This window comes from Pleurodeles waltl, chromosome 9, assembly GCF_031143425.1.
Source record: "Pleurodeles waltl isolate 20211129_DDA chromosome 9, aPleWal1.hap1.20221129, whole genome shotgun sequence".
NCBI lineage: Eukaryota > Metazoa > Chordata > Amphibia > Caudata > Salamandridae > Pleurodeles > Pleurodeles waltl.
In genome coordinates this window covers 768,114,280-768,136,835 of record NC_090448.1, presented here as the reverse complement: position 1 = coordinate 768,136,835, position 22,556 = coordinate 768,114,280, and the positions used below count along the sequence as shown (strand labels likewise).

At 43.8% G+C, this 22,556-nt stretch overlaps 1 protein-coding gene across 1 annotated transcript in view; it reads right to left on the bottom strand.

The window, feature by feature from the left end:
• Positions 1–22,556, bottom strand: part of LOC138258715 (somatostatin receptor type 1-like) — a 283,334-nt gene that overhangs the window by 30,717 nt on the left and 230,061 nt on the right. The window lies entirely within an intron of this gene.

Genomic DNA, 22,556 nt, shown 5'->3' with positions numbered 1-22,556 from the left:
TTCCAACCCAATACTATGGGCCTGATTCTAACTTTGGAGGACGGTGTTAAACCGTGCCAAAAGTGGCGGATATACCACCTACCGTATTACGAGTCCATTATATCCTATGGAACTCGTAATACGGTAGGTGGTATATCCGCCACTTTTGGGACGGTTTAACACCGTCCTCCAAAGTTAGAATCAGGCCCTATGTTGCCTGGTTGGAGACAGCAGGCAGACGCTCTCAGTCTGGCTTGGATCGCCCTGGCTGGGCCCGCCGATCAATCAGAACTCTGCTGTAATTCTTCCAGCAGCATGACAACAGTGTTCCGATTGGCCAAAGGGCAGGCCGGGAGCCTGTGCCTACGGCCTGCAGAGAAGGGAAGAGGAGCGGCGCAATGGTGGCGACGGTGATTCAGGTAAGTTTTTTTTTTTTATTACATTTTTCTTCCCCCATCTCCCGCCATGCGCCGCCCTGCCCTTGCCACACGCCGCTAGCCGCTCCTGATAATGACACAATTACACAATCTTATTTTTAACATTGAGGGAAGGTATTTTAAAAATAGAGATTTAACCACTTTAGAATCCATAGATACATAAATTAATCCACCCTCCCACACCACCACCGTCAGCCAAATCTATTAGATTGTACAAATTATGCATTAAACATTATTTTCATTCCAAAATAAGAGTAGGTTTATAAGGTTAATTACTAAAGTTAGAGTCCTACATGGTTATCAAGTGACCGTGCTTATCTTAATCATCATTCCTCATTTTTTCCCCAACTTGAGCAACCATAGTTTAGGAAACCAACTCACCTATCTGGTATCCTCTGGAGCTATGAAGTGACAGTACATTTCTACAGATAAATTCATCTGTCTCAGCCAATGAAAGTGACAGTGCTTATACAGTACAAACCAACCAACATACAATTCACCGTTAAAACTAAAGCATCTATTCCCTAATTTATGTAATCTACTCTGAGCAGCGTGGTGGGGGCGGGGATTGGGGTGGGATGGTTTCTAAAATCCGTTTTTAGCATGCCCAATGTCTCCAATTTCTGTAATCTATGGATAGTAGGTTTTACCCAGCTGGTTCAAGGCTTCTCACTGACTGTCTCCGCATTTTAGCAGCACATTCATCAAATTTATGGCCTACTGGAGATTTCCAGTAAGCAGTGATTACAGACCGTGCTATAGGCATAGCAATAATATCATTTTTTATATACTGATCTTCCAGCTCGATGTGTCTACCTATCTATTCCTCTTTCTGGGAAGACGGGACAGCCTTGTGTATCCTGTCACTCGCTGTCTGGAGTATACCTCCACAAATGCCAAACCGGAAGATACGTAGCCAGTCCCCTTCCAAGCTACATTAAGGACACCTTTCGGCAGCGGTGCTGAGTATTTTATTCAGGATCCGTTTTATTAGATATATAGCATCTACCCATTACAAAACACCAGTCGATGAAAATTCACCCACCAATGACAGACAGGCTAGTGAAGATTGACATTTTATTTAGCGAAACAGAGAGAGCGTCCCTTATCTCTAGGGGATTCAAAACATTTTTCATAACAGAATCATACTTATTAAAATAGTTCCTCCCGGCTTTCTGAATATTGGACCCCTATGTATCGTTTTGGGCCGATACTATAATTTGCTTATCAAGGTTGGTGGGAAAATTTCGGGGAAGTATTAAAAGAAAGGCACTCTGTCTTCAACTCATTAACCTATGAGCCTCCCAAGTGGTTTGGATGGAAAAGTCCTCTGCATGATTAAGGATGTGTACCACTGCCCTGAATGAGTAACTGTACTTTTGTATCCATCCCTAATGCTGACTCTTTGTTATGGGAAAACAGGGCTCATGCATCTGTGCCATGACATAGGCCTTTCTTACAAAATGCAGTCTTTTTGCACCCTAAGGGCAACCTTCATAGTGGTTAAAGGCTACTGTCTTCACCAAGAGTTGAGGAGCACAAGCGCAGTAGTGGCAGCATACCATGTATTGATCAGTAGTAGCGAACAGGTCCTTTTTACCCGGTTTCACGGACAGAGTCCTTGAGGCTCACACACATTTATAAATGTTCTGCAGCTGTGTGCTTAACTCACCCTTAGCCTACATCATGTAGTTGTCAAGTGCTGCGCACCGGCAGGTGTAGCAACTTGGCACTGGATGTATGGGTGTCTGGAAAGGGTACAGTACAGAGTTAGAGCAGTACTGTGCAGTATATGTGTGGTTAGTGCATGTAGCAAGTGTATATATGGCTGAAGGAAATACATTACACAAGAGATGTAGTGCTGTTCAGTGCCTGCACAATGGAAGCTTTTGATGGGTGGATGCATGCTTTTGTGAAGGACAATATATGAAGCGTGTGGTGTTGTGCAGTGCGCACATGGTGAGTGTGGGTGCTGGCAGTGTGTGTGTTTGCACCCTGATATAATAAGGAAAAGCTACAGTACTGAACAGTGCATGCAGATCAAATGTGTGTGCGGAATGTATGTGTGTCTAAAATGGCTAAATGCATGAAGGTAATAGTGCTAGAAAAAAGGGCCATATTTACGTGTCCCTAGCGCCACAGGAGCATCACTTTTTGTGCACTGCGCCATATTTAAAAGGCAGTGCTAAGCAACTTTTTGTGACTTAACGCCGCCTTGGAAATATGGGCCCCTCTGACGCAGTCTTCTGCAGCGAAGGGGCATGCAATGGGTGTTGCTGTGGGCGTTCTACTGTAACACCCATTGCTTTTCACACTGCCCCAGATTTACAAGAATTCGTAAATCTGTGGCAGCACCAAAAACTAATGCAGACACCTTCCTGCACATAAACAATCATTCCCTTCAACGCAGACACCCTTGCACTATGGTGCAAGGATGCCTGCGTTGGCATCTGGTAGCTAAATTTAGCACCAGCGCTATGGGAAACACAAGGTTGCGCCATACTTGTGTAAATATGGCTCATCCCTGAGTTTCAGAAGTGATGCAGTGTGGCGCTGCCAATTTCGGTGCAGCGTTGCACTGCGCACTTCTGTGTAAATATAACCCTAAATGTGCTGTGAAAGTACAGTGAGCGCAAGTGTGTTTGCAATGGCACATTAAATTAAGGACCCTGGATTCCTTTTTGAGAAAGGCAGACTTCCCTGGTGAAGATATGAGGAGTAGAGGAATCCTTCCAAACATATTTGTGTATTGCTGCATTCCTGTGAGTTGGGTGGGACATACACTGGAAGAACAGACTCCCCTTTATGCTTCAAAAGGGTGCTATTTGATTCAGTTATAGATCAAAAGGAAGGGGCCTGGACAGATTGAAGGAAGTAGATGAGATCATAAGAGAATTATAAAGGGTAGTGCTGGAAGCCCATGATTAACCTTTTGATGCACAAATCTCTGTGCTGACATCCAAGTGTGAACTCTGGTCACTCCCATAAAGCCTGTGTTGCGGGCCTACCAAATCTGGAGTCTTTCCTGCTGTGACAGACAGCCTCTCAAAATTTAACAATAAAAGGAAAAATTTACATTTCAAAAGAAGCCAAGCCCAACATAAAAACTTCAAAGACTCAGACCCTAAATCATATTTAGTGTTTGGAAATTGACTATAAGAAGGGGAGATTGGGACTCCAAAATTTGTCAGCTGCCGAGCAGCCAACCATGCTGTGAGAAGCAGAAGTTCTGCAAGTCTTCTGCCTATGATCAGGACTGGGTGCAAAGGCCTGCTAGTCTACCTGCTGGGTAAGAAGACATCACCCAGGCAAAACCAAGCTTCCTTACCAAGCCTGCCTGCTTGCCATGACCAGAGTCCTCTTGGTGAGGGAAAGAGTTTCAGTGGGGAGCACTACCAAGAGGACTTGTTGAATGAGGTGTGAGGGAACAGCTGTGCACTGGCTGGGTTGTAACCCCTGTGCAAGAGTGACTGGGTGACCCCTGTATGACAGGAGATGGCCTCTGTGATCTGAGTGGTGTAGTGAGCGCTGGACAGGATGTGCCAGACCCGCACCGCCTCTTTGCAGTGCCCCATATGCAACAAAGGGCCATTGTTGAACAACTTGTTGCCAGAGCGTCTAGACTTGTGTCTGTCTTAATTGGTAACTCCCATATGCCAGGACGGGCCACTGTGATGAGGGAGAGTGCACTGGAGGAGCCAGCGCCTTGACTGGAAATACCAAGGCAACCCCATATGCCAGAAGGGGCTTCAAGTACCAACACTGACAGAAGATTGTGGCTGTGAGCGGCAGGACTAGCCACACACTAAGACCTGCACCTGAAGAATTCCCCCTAGGATCGTGAAGGACGCCGCCAAAGATGTTGCAGCCTGGCCGGGTTCCAGTTGGAGGTTGAATGATTTAATTCACCCCCCCACCGTTCCCTGTGAGGGGAAAAGTGACTTGCCTCATCTTTGCATTGGAGGAACAGTTCCAGTCAGTGGCACAAGCCGGCAGCACTGCCTTAGGGACAGAACCGCCACATGTGCGTCGAGCAGCCCAACTTAGACTCAAAAGAATCAGGACTTGTGCGTGCCCGCAGATAAGGCACTCAGTGCACTGCTGAATGCTGTCATATTGCCAGAGCGGGTAAGACTAGAATTGGTCATGTGGGGCTCCCGAGTACTCGCCGCTGATGGTGCTGCGGCACCACAAACACTTTCATTCATGAAGCGTTAAAGGGGAAGTCTTTAGTACGGCCCAATAGTGAGCATTCCCTGGATGCCTCCATCACTTAATGGGGGATAACCCCAACCCCATTATAAGGAATAAATGGGACAGGGATTTATCGTCAAAGACTAGGAACCCGAACTGAAGGAGATTGTGTTGCTGCTGATGAATGTCATTATACCTATGAATGTGTATAGAGTTAGAAATAAAATACTTATTTTTCTTATAAAGGTAAATATTTGACTGTACATTGATTTATTGTGTGCACTTTGAGTTATGAGTTGTGTCCACTCCCCTGTATCTACACTTCTCCCCCTGAGTGAGTCAGCTACCTCTTAGAGTCAAGTGCAGAAGGAGAACATGGCCCATTTGCTTGTGCAGAAGGGTTTCGTGGCCCAGTTGCTATGGATCAATAGTAGTTCAGGTTTCGGGACATCAGGATTTAAAGGCTTCAACCACTAAAGTTTGGCCAGGTAAGCCTCTGGGTGTGCCGTGGCCCACTGAAAGAGGTTCTGACACAAGCCAGTAAATATTTTATTAATCTGCAGTGAGTAATTTGTATTGATCTGATTTGGGAATGAAAACAATGCCATATTATCTGCATACAGCTTTATCTTAGAGACACCAGTCATAGGTGCTAAAATATGTCTATTCTGATGGATATACTGAGTCAAGTGCCCAATAAAAAAAAAAGTAAATAATAATGGGGGAGAAGGCATCCCTTTCAGGAGCCCGCTTAAGAATTAACAATTCTACTGCTGGTGAAAGAATCTGCCACAAACTTATTTAGGAATATATCATTTGCATACACAAGGTGAGACAATCTCAAAAATCTAATCACATTGGGGGTCTATTCACAAAGTGGGTCTTGTAGAATCTTTAGTATTACTACCAGTAGTACTACTCATGTACTACAAACTGCTATTTACACACCTACATGTGTAGGTCTCTTCCTCTGCTTTTTCTACATGTTCTGTGGGAAGATCTCCACCCGACTCCAAAGACCTCCACACACATGTGTTTTTGTAGTAACTGTGAGAAGGACTGGAGGGAGTTGTTCGAAAGTGGGTAATATGTACGAATGACTAGGTGGAGTTTGGGCTGGAGTAAGAAGAGGTTTAGGAAGGGCTAAAGAGTGTTTTAAGGAGAGACATGCACCCACCAACAACAGAGTAATTTGGGGGCATATTTATACTCCGTTTGCGCCAAATTTGCGTAGTTTTTTTTTACGCAAATTCGGCGCAAAACTAACGCCATATTTATACTTTGGCGTTAGACGCGTCTAGCGCCAAAGTATGAGGAAAGAGCGTCATTTTTTTGCGTGAACGCCTTCCTTGCGTTAATGAGATGCAAGGTAGGCGTTCCCGTCCAAAAAAATGACTGCGACGCAAATGCGTCGTATTTATACTCCCGGGCAAAAATCACGCCCGGGAGTGGTCGGGGCAAAAAACCCCGCATTTGCGCCTCTTTTTAACGCCTGGGTCAGGGCAGGCGTTAAGGGACCTGTGGGCTCACAATGAGCCCACAGCTGCCCTCCCATGCCCCCAGGGACCCCCCCTGCCACCCTTGCCCACCCCAGGAGGACACCCAAGGATGGAGGGACCCACCCCAGGGACATTCAGGTAAGTTCAGGTAAGTATACATTTTTTTTTTTATATATTTTTTTTTTGTCATAGGGGGGCCTGATTTGTGCCCCCCTACATGCCTCAATGCCCAATGACCATGCCCAGGGGACATAAGTCCCCTGGGCATGGCCATTGGGCAAGGGGGCATGACTCCTGTATTTACTAAGACAGGAGTCATGTAAATGCCGTCTGGGCGTCGTTAAAAATGGCGCAAATTGGGTGGAGGCGATTTTTTTGCGTCAACCTGACTTGCACCATTTTTAAGACGCCCTAACGCCATTTTTCCCTACGCCGGCGCTGCCTGGTGTACGTGTTTTTTTTCCACGCACATCAGGCAGCGCCGGTCTGCTAGCGCCGGCTAACGCCATTCAATAAATACGGCGCCCGCATGGAGCTTCAGAATGGCGTTAGCCGGCGCAAAACTTTTTGACGCTAAACTGCGTTAGCGCAGTTTAGCATCAAAAAGTATAAATACGGGCCTTGATTTCTACTAAGAAACTGTATTACAAAAACTACTATAGCCATAAAGGGCCTAAAACACTTGTAAATGTACTCCACCCCAGACATATACTAAGTCCAGCACCACACAAAGCCGACCACTGACATTGTAACACCCTCATATAGAAAATAATGGAGGCAGGGATTTTTAGGAAATAACGTTAAAGTAAATTAATTTATTTTGGCTTCTTAAAAATATTCATAAACTTAATTTAATGGTAAACAAAATACATATGTAAATAAAAAGTATGTATTACTTTTATTATGATTTTATTATAAATTATTTTAATAACTCATTTTCAATTTAAAAATAAATGTAACTTTTCAAATAATCAAATTATTTTGTTCTATACATAACATTTAGTAATTTGTAATACTTAACAATACATATAAACATTTGACTTTATGTCGTCTTTATAAAAACAAATCTTTCAAAAATGATTGTAATTTTATTGATTATAGTTAAACAAGGTAAACATTTATTCAAAAATTATGTTAGTAGTGTGGTAGCATTTTTTATTTTGTTTTACATTTGAAATAAATATATAACTTTAATTTATATTTATTTGTGTAATAAAATGTTAAACATTTATTTGTACTTTACCATAGTGAGGCCTCAGCCCCAGTGTTGGAGACCTCTACCTATGTGTGAAAAAAGTTACTAGTAGTAACTTAACACTTGTAAAGTTGGCTCCACCCCGTGTTTCTGTTTCAAGGGGTGGAGACATGCAAGGCTACAATTTATAGTAAATTTATCACATGCAAATAGGCCCCCTTATCTGACTCTTAAGTAGACTCATGGAAAATGGCTTAAATATTAAACCACAACAGGGCTTTTCCAGCACTTCAAATCAAATAACTGTTGCAACATTATGAAATATTCACAGGTACACACAGGTATAGCAATGATACTCAAATGCCACAATACTTGTATTAGCATAAAGTGTTTGTGTGGATTGCTATATGTTTGGAAAACCAACAAGTAATTTGTAGTTTTAAAATAACAAACCCAAAGGTAGTATGATTATCTGATATCAGCAAAATAGTTCATGTAAAGTTTAGAATTTTGTATTCCAACATTAAATACTATCTGACCAAAAGGGCTGATTAAAAGGCATGTCCTTGAAGCATTTTTTCAGCTATTCAGTAAGTGCAATAAAACTCTAGCTATGATGAAAGAAAGACTTCAGAAAATTATGTTATATTAGTCGTAAATGGTGATGGGAAATCAAGAGTCTGCTTTTTAAATGGCAAGGCTAACAGTATATACACTGGCATTTTAAATATAAACTGCAAGAACAGAAATACTAAGACTACAGGGCCTCATTTACTAATTTATGCTGCATGGCAGGGCAGCAAGTCTCTTTGCTGCCCTGCCCTGCGTCAAAAGAAAAGGGCAGAAATGTGCTGTATTAATGAAATACAGTGCATTTCCGTCCCTTTTGCCTGCGCCGGTACAAAAATTAATGTCTAGCGCCAGTGCAGGCACCTTCCTGCACAAAAACAATCAAAGGAGGCATTTTCCTCTTTCCGTGGGTGCTGCAGAATGCAGCACACATAGAAAGAGCAAAAAACGAAGAGAAAAAGGTATTTCTCCTTGTTATGCCTCCCCTGGCGATTCTTGTGAATCTGGGAATGTGTCACAACTCATGGATGTTGCATGGGAAATCCCACTGCAATGCCCATGGAATGCCTCCTTGATGGAGAATAAGGCAACACAGCGGTTTGCACTGCCTTGCCTTACTCCATATCTATGACGCCATTCAAAGCCATTCGTGATGGCTTTGCGTTGCCCCGTAGATATGATTGAGAAGCATGCGCTACCAGAGCATCTTAAAAAGTGACGCTCTGGTGGCGCAGGCCTCTTGTAAAGGAGGCCCACAGTTGTAAGAACTATTTTGAAAAATGAGTGCTTAGAAAAAATAAGTACGGTTTAGAACAATATTTTTGTGCTTAAGGGACAACTGCTGTGAACGCATCCAGTGCACTCAGCATCTGAGATTACAAACTCATAGGCAACACTCTAAAGGTATGTTTGGCGCCTGTGCTGCCATTTTAGTGAGACATTTTATAGAAGGGACATTACGATTTCATATACCACAAAATTTGATTCCACTTTAAAGAATTTATATTAGTAGACAATGGTCAAATTAAGCATGATAATCACAAAGGCCATTACTGATGTTTTTGGATTGCACAAGATCACTAATTAATCCATAAAGCATTCATAGAACTAGAGAGGGCATTTTCAGCCATGAAGACTGTTTGAGATAACCAACGTTTGATTCTCATTATTGGTATATTCAACTATATGGAAGTCTTTTCACCCTGTTTCTATGATTAGTATTTCACAAATAAGATGAAGTGCAACCCAAAGCAACAGCCACGCCACGAAAGCCTCAACCGACATATCTGTATTGGTATGGTTGTGGCTTAGGGACTGTAGGTGTCTAAATGAAAATGGCCAAGATGGCACAGTGGTCAGTCTACTAGGCTTGTAAGTGATCGTGCTGCTGCAGTGAAAGTGGGGGCACTGATGTATCAGCACGGTTCTACTGTCTAAACTAGCAGGACACACAATTCTGCTTACTGATCTAGCATCTCTGAGAGGAACCATTCATGCTTGAAAAAAAGTAAATGGTTCCTATAATTTTTCTCTCTAAGTTTTGTTTTTAAATTAAAATCAACAAAACCATTCTCAGATGGGTTTTCAAATGATAGCAACCCTTGTGCAAAAGTACGTCAGACAACTGGATCCTTATAACATAAGAATCACTGTTCACTGCCTGCCTTGTTCACTGAAGCAAGTACTTTGTGACTCTTAAATACAGTGACACACATTGCATATCCAGTTTATCTCTTGGTATTTTGTTGAATCTGTGGCCTCAGACTGGTCCCTTTTAATCTGGTGATCCCTGTCATCAATAGACTCTTGGTTTTGTTAGGTGCTCTTTTAAGATGGGAATGTCTGCTGCATGGTAAACAGACTTGTAGTCTGTCTCCTAGTGCTCAACTGCATTTAAAATTGGAATTCTGACTATTATTTGGGCCACAACATAACTCTGGTTTAGTGTGTGGGCAGGGGCCTAGGCCTCTTGTTGTCGACTGTAAGTCCAGGACCTGTCCTATGACCTCCAGGGGTGACCAGAGTGAGCCCTCATATTAGACAATGCCCTACTGTACTTGTCCTAGGTGTGCCAGATATAGCGGTGGTGGCAGCATACTGTGTTTTGTAAATTCTTAGTGTTACCAGACCTTTTTCTCTGTCACAGAGAGCGCAGTCTTACGTAAAATTCTGCTGTTACTTAAATACCAGAACCTCGCACTGACATTCTCTGCATAAGTCCCGTGTGTGTATGTGCAGACTGTGTTTAGTACTTGTAGGGTAGTCAGACTCTGTATGTTGTATAAGTCTGAATACTGGGGCTGTTGGGGCCTATTTGTGATGCCCCTTGTTTGGGATGGCACATCATAGATGTATAGATAGCGTCCCCTAGACAATGGAAGTGTAGTGCCTGGTGGAGATCCAGATACAAAAGTTAGGAGGATAGAATCTAGGCTGCCTTTAGAAATTCATTGAGGAACATGTTGGCAAAGGACTGCTGATTTGTTCTTACTTAACACCGTTAGTGCTTGATTTGAGGCAGAGGTGGCAGAAGGGTCCACTAGCACTCATACTTGGCGACATTCACTTATTTTTCCTCATCAGACTATGAGCAAGAGAGAGAAAACCTCAAAAGGAGGAAAGGATGAGGAAGAGAAATATGGAAAAACAATGCAAAAGGGAGAAAGCAGGGTTGAAAAACTTGTAAGAATGAAATAAAGCAACATGGAATGTTTGGTGGTGGAAGAAAAAGGCATGAAGTGGAATCAAGACTACTCATCCTTGACATTTGGCAACCCTGGCATTTAGCAGTGACAGTCACACGCTTCTAAGAAACCTTTAGGCATTTAGGTCCCAACTATGAGTTTGACGGATGGGAACACCCATCCGTCAAACTCTAGACAGGGTGGTTGCCACCATGCTGGCTACCTCCCCGCCACCAAATTAAGACTTTCCCGCTGGGCTGACTGTTGCACACCAAGGTTTCAGCCAGTCAGCTCATCGAGAAAGTGGCGCCAGCATTGTCACTGGCTCATAATCGAACCAGTGGCAATGCTGCCACCCGCAGGCGTCACCAGCACCCTCATAATGCGCACTGCAGACAGTGCGCATTATGAGGTTGCTGGGCAGGGGGGGGGTCTGCATTGCCCATGCCTGTGGCATGTGGGCCCTGTGGCACCCGGCACCTGTTCTAAGCCAGCCCTTTCATGGCAGTGAAACTGCCATGAAAAGGATGGCAGAGAGACAGGTTTTAATCAGCATGGCGGCACTGAGTTAAGCGCCACCCTGGCTGATTCCAATCTGCACTGTCATCAGTCCGTTGCGATCTCCGAGCCCTCCGGAGATGGCGGTAGGTTGGCGGGGCCGCCCGCCAACCTAGTTATGTGGCAGTTAGACTGCCACAACCACAGCACTCTGACAGCCACCGCAAGTGTGGTGGTCCGAGGACCGTCACACTTGTAATTAGGCTCTTAATGTGTAACAAATTAAGCAATGAGCTCTGCCATTTGGTCACTGTTAGACACAAGGGGCACTTCTGCGGTTTCTGTCACTGATTGTTGCTCAAAAAGGCTAATGACAGCAGTCCACATAGAACTCACACTTCGTTGGACTTATGGTTTGAATGCTCCCCACCACATTCCAGTTCGTCCTGTTGTGAGATACATTCATTTACTCAAATTCAGTGTCTAGAGAACATCCTGAATATGAATCTACGTTCTGAACCTTAAAGGACAGTCTATCCACTTCCCATCAGGAAAACATGAATACAATTTGACCCTTACAACCCCATTTTGTCCTACTCCCAAGTTCTTTATGACTACAGAATACTCAGAGAACTGCTGGTTGACAACTGCTGGTGTCTATGTGACAGCCAGTCTCTAAGACGGTAAGGAATATCACCAGAATTTGCACAACTTGCTGGAGATTCTGAAGATATGCCTAGAAACCTGCATGCCTTCTTAGAGAGGGAAGAGAAGTGCCTAGCCCTGCAGGAGAAAAAACTGCCCAGGAGGAGAAGCCACATATAATTACATCATGAGGAGTAACCAGACGTTGCTGAGTGCTCCTGGGACTAAAGCCAGAGTTGACCTGTGGCAATAGGGGTCTCCTATTAATACTCCTGCAGTGGACCACAACCAAAGATCAAGCCAAGAAGGCATTACATGCACTCCAGTATCCCTGCAGTGCCTTAAGATTTGGTATTACTGCTGCCCGAATATATCCAAAGTAGGAGCTGACATTGGAGCAGAAGTTGAAACCATCCTATCTTCTGCAAGTGCCAAAAGAAGTACAACCTTCTATGAATGTAGCCCGGAGGCCACAACTGTATGAGTAGCATTTGTCAAATCTTGGCCAGAAGGCAGCATCTGCTTGGATGGGCACCTACTGATCAGTCTAGCCATATTGCTTCATCACCCTGACTCCAGCCCCCAGAGAAGCTGCTACCACAGTTCTCTGTCAGCTGAAGCTCAGCTGAGGGCACCAGACCGTGAAGCGCCATCTTGGCAATGTGAACCAGTAGAGGGACCTCGAACAAGCGGCTAAGGCAGACATGCAGACCATGCAGTGCAGCGGAATAGTGACTGTTACCTAGATCATTCCTTTAATTTTAGGGCAAACTCTTGATATAAACTGTACAAGCGCGCCTGGTCCTTAGTAAGTAAACTTACAAGGGGATGCGTATAGGTCGATGAACCTTTTGAGTCGCATGGAGTATCCTAGTCATGCAGTGACTAATAAATCAATAACTAACATCAATAATCAAAATATATTCTATGGAAAACAGCTGAACCCATCTACTCATGAACAACCACAACTCAGTCATGAGTTAAACAATTTTTATTTCCCTATTGATTACAATTCTAAATGATCTGTTAGTTCAATCTTTATTCAATTCATTCAATTATTAATTTGTTATGAAAAACATCATAACATAACTTGAAAAAAAACCATATGCATAAACGCATCTACATAATTCAAGAATACCGGCAATGATAGCAGAGTTCAGCAAATAGCTCATCAGTCAGGTCTCACTGTCAACATCTCCATTAACAGCCTACCTAACCAAGATTAGCATCAGCATGTTGGCCTTCATGCAAAAACATTTTAGCGAAAAACATTAATTTGGAAATAAAATCTTTCTAAGTGAGAATTCTATACCTATGCAGGATTGGCCATATGGTGTAACGTGACATTGTCGATTGAGACAAAGTGATTTTCTTTAAAACCAGGCAGTGGTGGTAAGATGACAGTTCTGGTACGGTGTATTCCCAGGATTGGAACCGATGCACGATAGGAAGGACCAAATTCCTTTTTCACAGTGATCTTTTCTCACACTAGATCCTCAACTTCTAGAATCCAGCGGGTCGATATTATTGGTACATCCCTTATTCCCAAGGAGGCCGCACTGGCAGATGCGTTTTCGTCACAGAACTGTTGTAAGTCCTGCAAGACTGTGACACGGTCATTTATGTCAAAAGGTGTATCTGCTGCCTCCACGCCAGGACCATGAAGGTCTGGAACATACATTTGTGTTACGAACAGGCATTTGTATGAAGTAGTTCCCCTCAGGGACCTTCTGAGTGGATTATTAAGTGCTCTCTAAACTCCATACAGGTGTGTAAGCCAACTAAGACCCGTGTCTCATCCAAGGATTGCTTTAGATCCCAGTGTCTCTGCTCCACAACACTATTTCCCTCGGGATGAAATGGAGACAAATAATGCAGTTGGACCCCTAGCAAAACTATGGCGTCCCTGAAAGCCCTTGAGGCAAAAGCAGGGCTCTGGTCCGAGTGGAAAGACACAACAGCATATATGCAGATAAAGACTTGCAAATCTTTAATAACAGTTTGAGCATCAGCCAAGCATTGTGGCCAAATCCATAGAAATTTGGAGCATGTGTCAATAGCAATTAAAATGTATTTGTATGCACTATCGGGTGTCAGAGGACCAGAACAGTCCAAGTACACAGATTGTAATGGTTTGTTGGAAATTAGGAGGGGTGTCTGCGGTGGACGTTTGACGGTGGATCATTTAATTTTCTGGCAGATGTCACAACCAAGGACATACTGCTTGATCTGGTTGCAGAGACCTGGCCAATAGTATCATGTTTGTAACAATGATATTGTAGCCGCCAACCCAGCATGTGCAGAAGCAACCCCCATGCGCTGCTTTGATCAATTATGGTCTTTAATCTTTGTTGGGAATCACATGATTATCCACCCCTAGTATATCTGCTAGGGCTGTATTGAGGCATGATATGCAGTAGGAATATTTAGCAGGATATGCTTTTGTAAGGGCGTGCCATCAGTCAAAGCCGTAGCTACTGCTGATTTGGCTGCCTCATCAGCCAAGGTGTTGCCTTCAATGTGTATTCCAACACGCTAATGTTCTAGTGTGTGTACAACGTGGACATTGGGTCACGTTTCTTTCAGATCCGCTACTTTTCCCTCACAAAAGTCTATGTTTAATGGTGTTACCTTTTGAATCTCTGAACCCATTCCGGCACCAATAATGCAGATATTCATTGAAAGACTGGATACAGTAATACGAATCACAGACAATCAGCGCAAGCTGTTCAGTATCTGCATGTTCCAGTGCCATCACCAGATCCTTGAGCTCTGCTGATTGTGCGGTGCAGTCCACTAAGGTCTGCGTGTAACTAAACTGTGGATGGAACTTACTATCATTCATGTAGCCACTCACGATTGCGCAAGCGGCAGAGTATTGATGTTCTGTGCCTGTTGCTGGTTGTGCTGAACCATCAGCGTACATAATTGTTTGATATTGTTCAATAGGCAATGTGTTTGCTGGAACTGGGTATTCAAGTTCGTATTGCAAAAATTCTTGAGTTTGTAATTTTGAGTCAAAAATATAGTCAACATCACTGGCCCTCAGAGACGTTGCCCATCCAACGTGGATGTAATGCTTTAGCATTAGGAACACTAGCTTTGGTAACAGTCTCAAGGGTCGGAATAGGGGATACGACAATGATACGTTTCCCCTGGGCCATAGGTCTCACTTTAATGACAGCCATCTGAACAGCAGTGAGAATTTTCTCAGTGGGAGCAAAGCGTTGTTCTGCTGTAGAGTACAAGTGTGATTTGTATGCAATCGGGACGGTCTCACCCACATTGAATGTTACATAGGTGAAACCAGTGGCACCAGAAATTACTCTGATGACTAGGTGTTATTTGTTGTCCCTTGAATGTAGGTGTTTTGCTGCAAGCATGTCTTGTTGTAATGCGCTAAGAATGTGTGTGTTTGACTGCCTATTATTTACTGGAAAAGTCAGGATGTATCAAGTCATATAAAAGTTTAATACATTGTGCGTAATCTGGAATGTAAGCTCTGCCCAAATTTAAAAAGCCCAATAAAGACTGGAGCTTTTTGATTGTGTTTGGAGGTTGTAATTGTGTAAATGTTTCCACAAATTGGAGCGCAAGGCTGTTGCCTTAATTTGATCATTTGAATCCCAAGAACAGGACACTGAGGAAGGCTATATTTTATTTTTTTGCTAATTAAATTTGTAGCCGAATTCGGCAAATCCCACAACAACGTGGGCTATCCATCTTATATGTTGCATGAGGTCGTCATCGGTAAGATAGATATATCATCCACGTTTGACAACGCCTCAGGGTCAATGTTGTGTAAAATAGATGTAAAACGAGCTGAAAACAGTCCTGGGCTGTTCTTGTACCCCTTTGAGAGTCAACAGATTTTTTTTCTAAGATCCTAAATCACTGAAACTTGTTTAGTCCCTACTTTCAGGCGCAATATTTTAGCAGAAAACCCTGTTGGAAATATCCAGGGTCATTTTGTATTTTTTGCGCACTATATTGTTCTTAAGTGCTGTGCTGTGTGCATTTTGTATAGCAAATGTGCGTATGGGGCTGTTTAAATGTCTGTAGTCTAAGACTATTCTGTATGATGGTTGGGTTTAGCTACGGGGAACAATCGATTGTTCATTGGTGGGACACAGGGTTCAATTATGCCCTGGTACTCTAACTACGTGAGGATTTCCCTCATGGGTGCTTTAGCTTCATGCTTTATTGAATATTGGGATGAGGCTGAGGTTGGGATTTAATTGGTATTACATGATGGGGTTAATCTTTATCCCACCCTATGAGGTTGCGATATAATGCCACTGCCCAGTAAATGGTGTGAATTTCTACGAGCTTTCTGGGAACAAGGGGCGAGAAAGATTTTTCAGAAATTTCTTCTCCATAGGGGAGATCACGGACAAATTTTGGTGGCCAACCCTTTTCGGCCAGTAAAATATCATAAATGGTGACAACGCAGTCCCAAAAGATGGCGTTGATTGTGTATTCAATGTCTCCCTCGAACTGTAAAGTTACTTTATACACCCCGTTCGGTCGTGGAGACACACATGTCTGCAGTTTCAACTTGTAAGAAGTCATCAGTTGCTTTCACCTACAGATACTCTTGAAGATCCCGATGAACTATTGTGATCTCTGCTGCACTGCCTAGCAGTGCTAGTGCACACTCCCTGTTCTTCAGCAAAGCCCTCTTCCTGAGTGGCATGTCGTATTGCAACTGCTGCCACTTTCTTCTTTTTAAACTGGTTTTTTTTGGGGGGAAGTTTTGTTTCTTTCCTTCCAAAATCTTCAAACTAGCATTGTGAGTCCTTTCTCTGTTTCATGTACTCTGTTCACTGCTCTGACCACCCACCTCTCTCACTGTGTTTTTCCGTTGAGTCCTGAAAGGAACGAGATTGACGCATATCATTATATTAATATCTGTCAGGCATTTTAATGCTATCTCTATTTCTAAGATTATAGTGATTTTGAGGAGTCTCCGAATGCAGAGATTCTCCCTTTCTTTTTTAGGTCTTTGTTGCTTTTTATCCCAGCGTTTTTTAGATCATTCAGGTGCTTGCTTAGTAGAATCTTTATTAGATCTACCTTGTAATTGTGGTTTAATGGGTCAGGCCCCCAGACTATCTTGACCAATACTAGAGTAGGTCTCAGCAATAATCTTTGGCAGGTTACATTCTTGAACCTGTTCTGGAACGTCCCGGAGCCGCATACAGACCGCTGTTGCAACTGCCTCCCCTTTTAGATTACTCAATATTATTGAGGATACTGTGGCAAAATTGCCCATTAATTGCTTCCCCAAATCCAGGGCCGGGGCAGCCCTATACTCATCTTGAATTTGTTTTAACACTCCCGGAAGATTGGCAAGTGTTGGTGTACCTTGTGCGGCAATATAGAGAGTAGCAAATACCTTGCCCCAAGTGTTCCAGTTATTTACTGTAGGAACCATCCCAAATGGCAAGCACATAGTGAGAATTCTATGTTTATCCTGAGGACCCGACTGGGAAATGACTGATTACAGTGCATTTATTTTTTGCGTTAACCAAAACTGAATTACCTCCAGCTTGGCGGGTACTTTACCCATGATCAAATGTACAGTTGCAGGGCTAATTCCTGGTGTAACTGCATGTGGTTTTACTGGGGCAGCACATGCTGGGTTAGTATTTAATGTTTGCATTATAAACTGTACTAACAGTCTGTATATTTCTATGAGCTCTGTATATAAGTGATGAACGTCAGCTACCGCCAAGGTTTCTGCATCAGTGTATGGTGTATATGTGACCAATAAAGGTCAGGTCGGGCCGTCATTGCTCAGAGGACCTAACGTGTAATATTGTATGTGGTAGGGCGGCATCAAGCCAATTATTATGGTCTTGATAAGATAAAGGTATTTCTAAATATGCATATGCTCTGTATTATGCTGGTATGTTAGCATGTGTGCAGTGAAAAAATGTATTTGTGTTCCCATCAACTGATGGAAAAGTGACCCATGAATAAAACGTTTCTGTTCTGTAGGCTAGATGAGCCTCAAAAACAAATGTAACTAGACCCCCTTGACTATGTGAGGCCATTTGTCATTAAATGTACAGTAAGGCGGCGTTGCATGTTTACTGGGATTACTACCCGTGGCGGATTTGCTATAGTTGATGTAAAGGAGATAAGGACACCAAGTGGGGATTAATCCTTTTAAGGTTCAAGCTTGAACAACTTACAGCGTTAGTTAGATACTACCTACTTAGCTGAGCATGAAATCCTCAATACCACGGATGTCCCTGTATATAGTATTGAGGTGTCCTTAGCCTTTAGCAAGACAGCTATACTTAGGAGGAGCTGAGAATTAGTGCCTGACCAAACCTTGACGTCACTTTGTCACGTATGTTCTCATTATCCTAATGAGGCTACTGGATTTGGGAGGCAGAATCACCTGAACTGTAAGCTACTGAGTACAATCCCACGCCAAGTGACACCTGTCGGCTTAATCTGGGTTTTCCGGCTAACTAGCAGCGCCTCATCTCTGCCCAAGAGCAGGGATGATTGTGGCAACTGGGCGCATGACAACAAGGACTCCTAAGGGGAATCGTGGTCAATCAGTTCTCTCACTTCTTTCTCTCGGTCACATTAGTCTCACACAGGCGAAGACAAACAGAGGCAGAACATAGTTCAATAAGGGGTTATTGAAGTAACTGCATCTTAGATAAAATGGCATGTATTGCAATAACTAGGATGATAAAAAACCATAGAAGCAAAATTGTGACAAGGAGAGTGAAACACAAAAACAGTCCCACCATACTGTCACTAGGAGTGATATATATCTTTCCTACCTAAGCTATGTTAGAGCACAGCGTGATAAGCTCTAATCCGCCCTTGAGGTTTCCTCCCTGGGACAACATCATTTCCCACACCTGAGCAAGGAAGCCTGTTGTCTAAAGAGACACCGTCCCCATGTAGGCGAGGGGTTCGGTAGTCTAAGCAAGCAGCTGTTGTGAAGACGTTCAGCAATCAGCATGCAGTCGTGGTTATCTGGGTGGAATCTACCTCAAACATGCATGGGACAGAGAAGTGTCTTTATAATAAAACATTGAATGTTCTAGGAAAAATGTCCCCACTTAAGAATGTGTATGTTTCTGTGAATGTTGGAGACACAGCGTACCACTTTTGCTGGCAACCCTATCTGACTGCATCCTTGAGGAAAGCACAGAGTGCAATGCTAAGAATATGATGCTTTCCTAGGCAAAGGAACAAATACATAGAGCAAATAAGACAACACCACAAATGTGGCTAATGCTAGAAAAATAAAGTGATGTTGAATAAAATGTGACTAGGCTGAAGTGCACAACGGCAGGCCTAGTTTGATAAAATATCGTGTCTAAAACATGCCTAGAATAGATATATAACAGCATGTAGGCCCTGTTCCAGTTACTCCAATCACCAGCACAGTAGTCACATGCCCCAACACATCTGTTTCTCTACTCACAAATGAAGTTTACTCTCCTAGGGGATTAATATTTTTCAAGTGTGTCTAGTAGAGAGAGTGACCTGACTGCAACTCCCAGCAGGCCCTGTTTCTTTAACTCCAACCACCAGCACAGTGGTCGCATGCCCCAATACATCTGTTTGTCAACTCTCAAATTAAGTGACTCACCTGTGGGGATAAGATTGAAGTGTGTGTAGTAGAGAGACTGACCTGACTTCAACTCCCAATAGGCCTTTTCTGTTACTCCAACCACCAACACGGTGGTCACATACCCCCATATATCTGTGTATCAACTCTCAAATGAAGTTAACTCACATGGGGAGATAACATTTGTTAAGTGTGTGTAGAAATCAGAGTGACCTGACTGCAACTCCCAGCGGGCCCTGTTTCTGTAACTTCAACCACCAGCACAGTGACCAGATGCCCGAATACACCTGTTTGACAACCCTCAAATGAGGTGTACTCACCTGGGGGGATAACATTGGTCAAGTTGTGTAGTAGAGAGAGCGACCTGACTGCAAAGCAGAATAGGCCCTGTTCCAGTAACTCCAACCACTAGGACAGTGGTCACACGCCCCAATACATCTGTTTGTCAACTCTCTTATGAAGTTTACACACCTGGGGGATTACATTTGTCAAGTGTGTGTAGTACAGAGAGTGACCTGACTGTAACTCCCAGCAGGCCCTGTTTCTGTCACTCCAACCACCAGCACTGCTCTCACATGTCCCAATACATCTGTTTGTCAACACTCAAATGAAGTTTACTCACCTGGGGGATAACATTTGTCAAGTGTGTAGTACAGGGAGTGACCTGAATGCAACTACCAGGAGGTACTGTTTCAGCAACTCCAACCACCAACCCAGTGTTCTCTAGTCCAAAGACCCCTGTTTGACAACTCACAAATGAAGTGAACCCACCTGGGAGTGATCAAGCACAGATCATGCTCAAATCAGAGATGTGTCTGTCTATCTAGCTCAATCTTGACTTGCTAACCCAAGATGCAACTATTGAGGACAGGAAAGATAGTTTACCCAGTGTGTGCAACAAGTATTCCTAAGGTCTCAAGATGCATTACCAGACTGGCAGCAGACACATTGACCCAGCACTGTGCACATGACAACTCCAATCACATATGCAACCAAGTCCTGGGTCTGCCTGCATTCTACTCAAAATGCCTCCATATGGTCAAAGCCATATCTTGCCCATCCACTGTGTTGGCTGCATTGGTGGCAAGATGTAATTTTCTGGCCATCCTCCCAAGTGCACCTGATCTGCACATCTCAGCAGCTGCTTGAGTCTAAATGAGTTGGCATGCTTCACACATGGCATGTCAATTCACACAATACCATGGTTAATTGTCACAACTGGATTAACTACAACTTTACTTTGCACAGGGTTTCTGCTTACTGTAACTCTAAATCATTGGAGTTAGATGCCACAAAACAACCAGCAACAATGTATGTTTTACATCAACAGGTGGATCTGCTGCTGGGCAGACAGAGGCCATGGAACAGACAGCCACTACCCCCCTGGATCAAGCCCTCAGTGACAACAACACTCCTGGACATCTGGACATAAAGTACAGTTCTGGCCCATCTGGCAAGCTAGTCAGACGGCAACAGTGAGTCTCACTGTGCCCACAAAGTCACCTCCCTGCCCGGTTGTGTCAACATCACAGGAAACCATTTGCCCCCCAACCTTTGTCCCGAGCACAGAATCTTCCATCTTGTACCCCCCAGTCCTGGATCCTGAGTTGCAACGCAACACTTCGGACAATGAGGGTCCAGGAACAAGTTGGAGAGGGCACCATGTAGCAAGGGCACAGGCCCGTGCGGGTAGGGTGCATGGGAGGGATGCTGTGGGCTATCAGGGTGAGGCCACCGGGGCTGCTCTTGGCCAGAACACCATAAGCCACGTCTTCAGGAGTCCCAAGGCGTGATGGGCCAGGTGTTGACAGAACTCAAGCAGCTGCAGAGGGACATGCATGGGGACATACGGGAACAGATTGAGGCCCAAAATACCAACATGGCCTCCCAAACAGGGGTGTTGAGGGACATACATATCACCCTGAGCAGGGCTTTTCAGCACCAGTCTACCCCTTCCTTTGGCCAATCAACAGCAGGCCCAGCAACATTGGTGCCAGCCACTGGAAGGAAGGCCCTTCCAGAAGAACAACAAGGCCCAGGTACCCCTGCCTCTGTAGCAACAGATCCCCCCCCCACACACACAAGAGGGGCCATCCAGCAAATAATCCAGGAGGTGTGGATGGCAAAGACTCCCGCCACTGCCAGTAATAACCCTCTTCCATAAGGACCTCCTTTGTGTGTTACACATTCACTGTGGACTGATCCTGAACCACCTACCATTTACAATGGGAGGAGTACTCTGAACTTTGGGCTCCCAATGGTGTGGCATCTACACCAATGATTTCACTCACCATGACTGATCCCCTTCACATTTGCTTTTTGTTGAGTCATGTCACATATATTTTCTGTTATTCATATCTGCTTAATAAAATCACCCTTCACTGACTCTCTATCTGCTGACTTTGATTTCATATTAAGCCATACACCCAGCGCCTTGAAACCCTCACGGGTGAGTAGTGCTCTCTATAAAAAAAAAATTAGTTTGATTTGATTTTTGATTGGTTTTGATATGTAAGAGCATGTGAACCATACAATGATGATCCAAGCTACTTGTTCAAGATGGGATATGTTGCATGTACACAGTGTCCAGCTCAGGATTAAAACCCTCCCACACAAACACATACATACAAGTGCCTGCTGAAACTAAAATGCTATTACAGTGTTCAGGACATAGGCTGTCAATCTGTCAGGACTATTGAAAAACAAAAATGATTGACTCATACTGAGTAAATGAACATGTTGACAGGTACAGACCTCCAGACCATGGAAGGAAGGGGTTTGTCAGACATTATCCTGTACAATACACAAACATTGATGTGGTTGATGTGAGCAGCTTGAGCCTTATCACATACCACACCAGAGTAATTCAACATCTCATAATCCAAGATACAGACAAATGGCAGTACAACAGTCCCTGATCACAGGACCATCATAATCCAATGCCCATGCATCTGGTGGTATGCCACAAACATATCACAAACATATGCCGGTATTGTGGCACAGGCACTGTGGCCTACGATGATGAAACCCATCTTCAGCTTCATACAGGTCATACAAAAAGAGTGTTTAGCCAAGGTGAAAGAAAAATGACTTGGTTGTAAGCTAGCACTATATATTTCATGCCCACGGGATGATACACATGATGCATCAGGCCCACCACAGCTCACAAATCAAGTCCAATGGGTACTTCTATCCTTCCACCCAAACACTGTGCAAGCTGTCTTGGCACAGGTCTCGTATACCCAA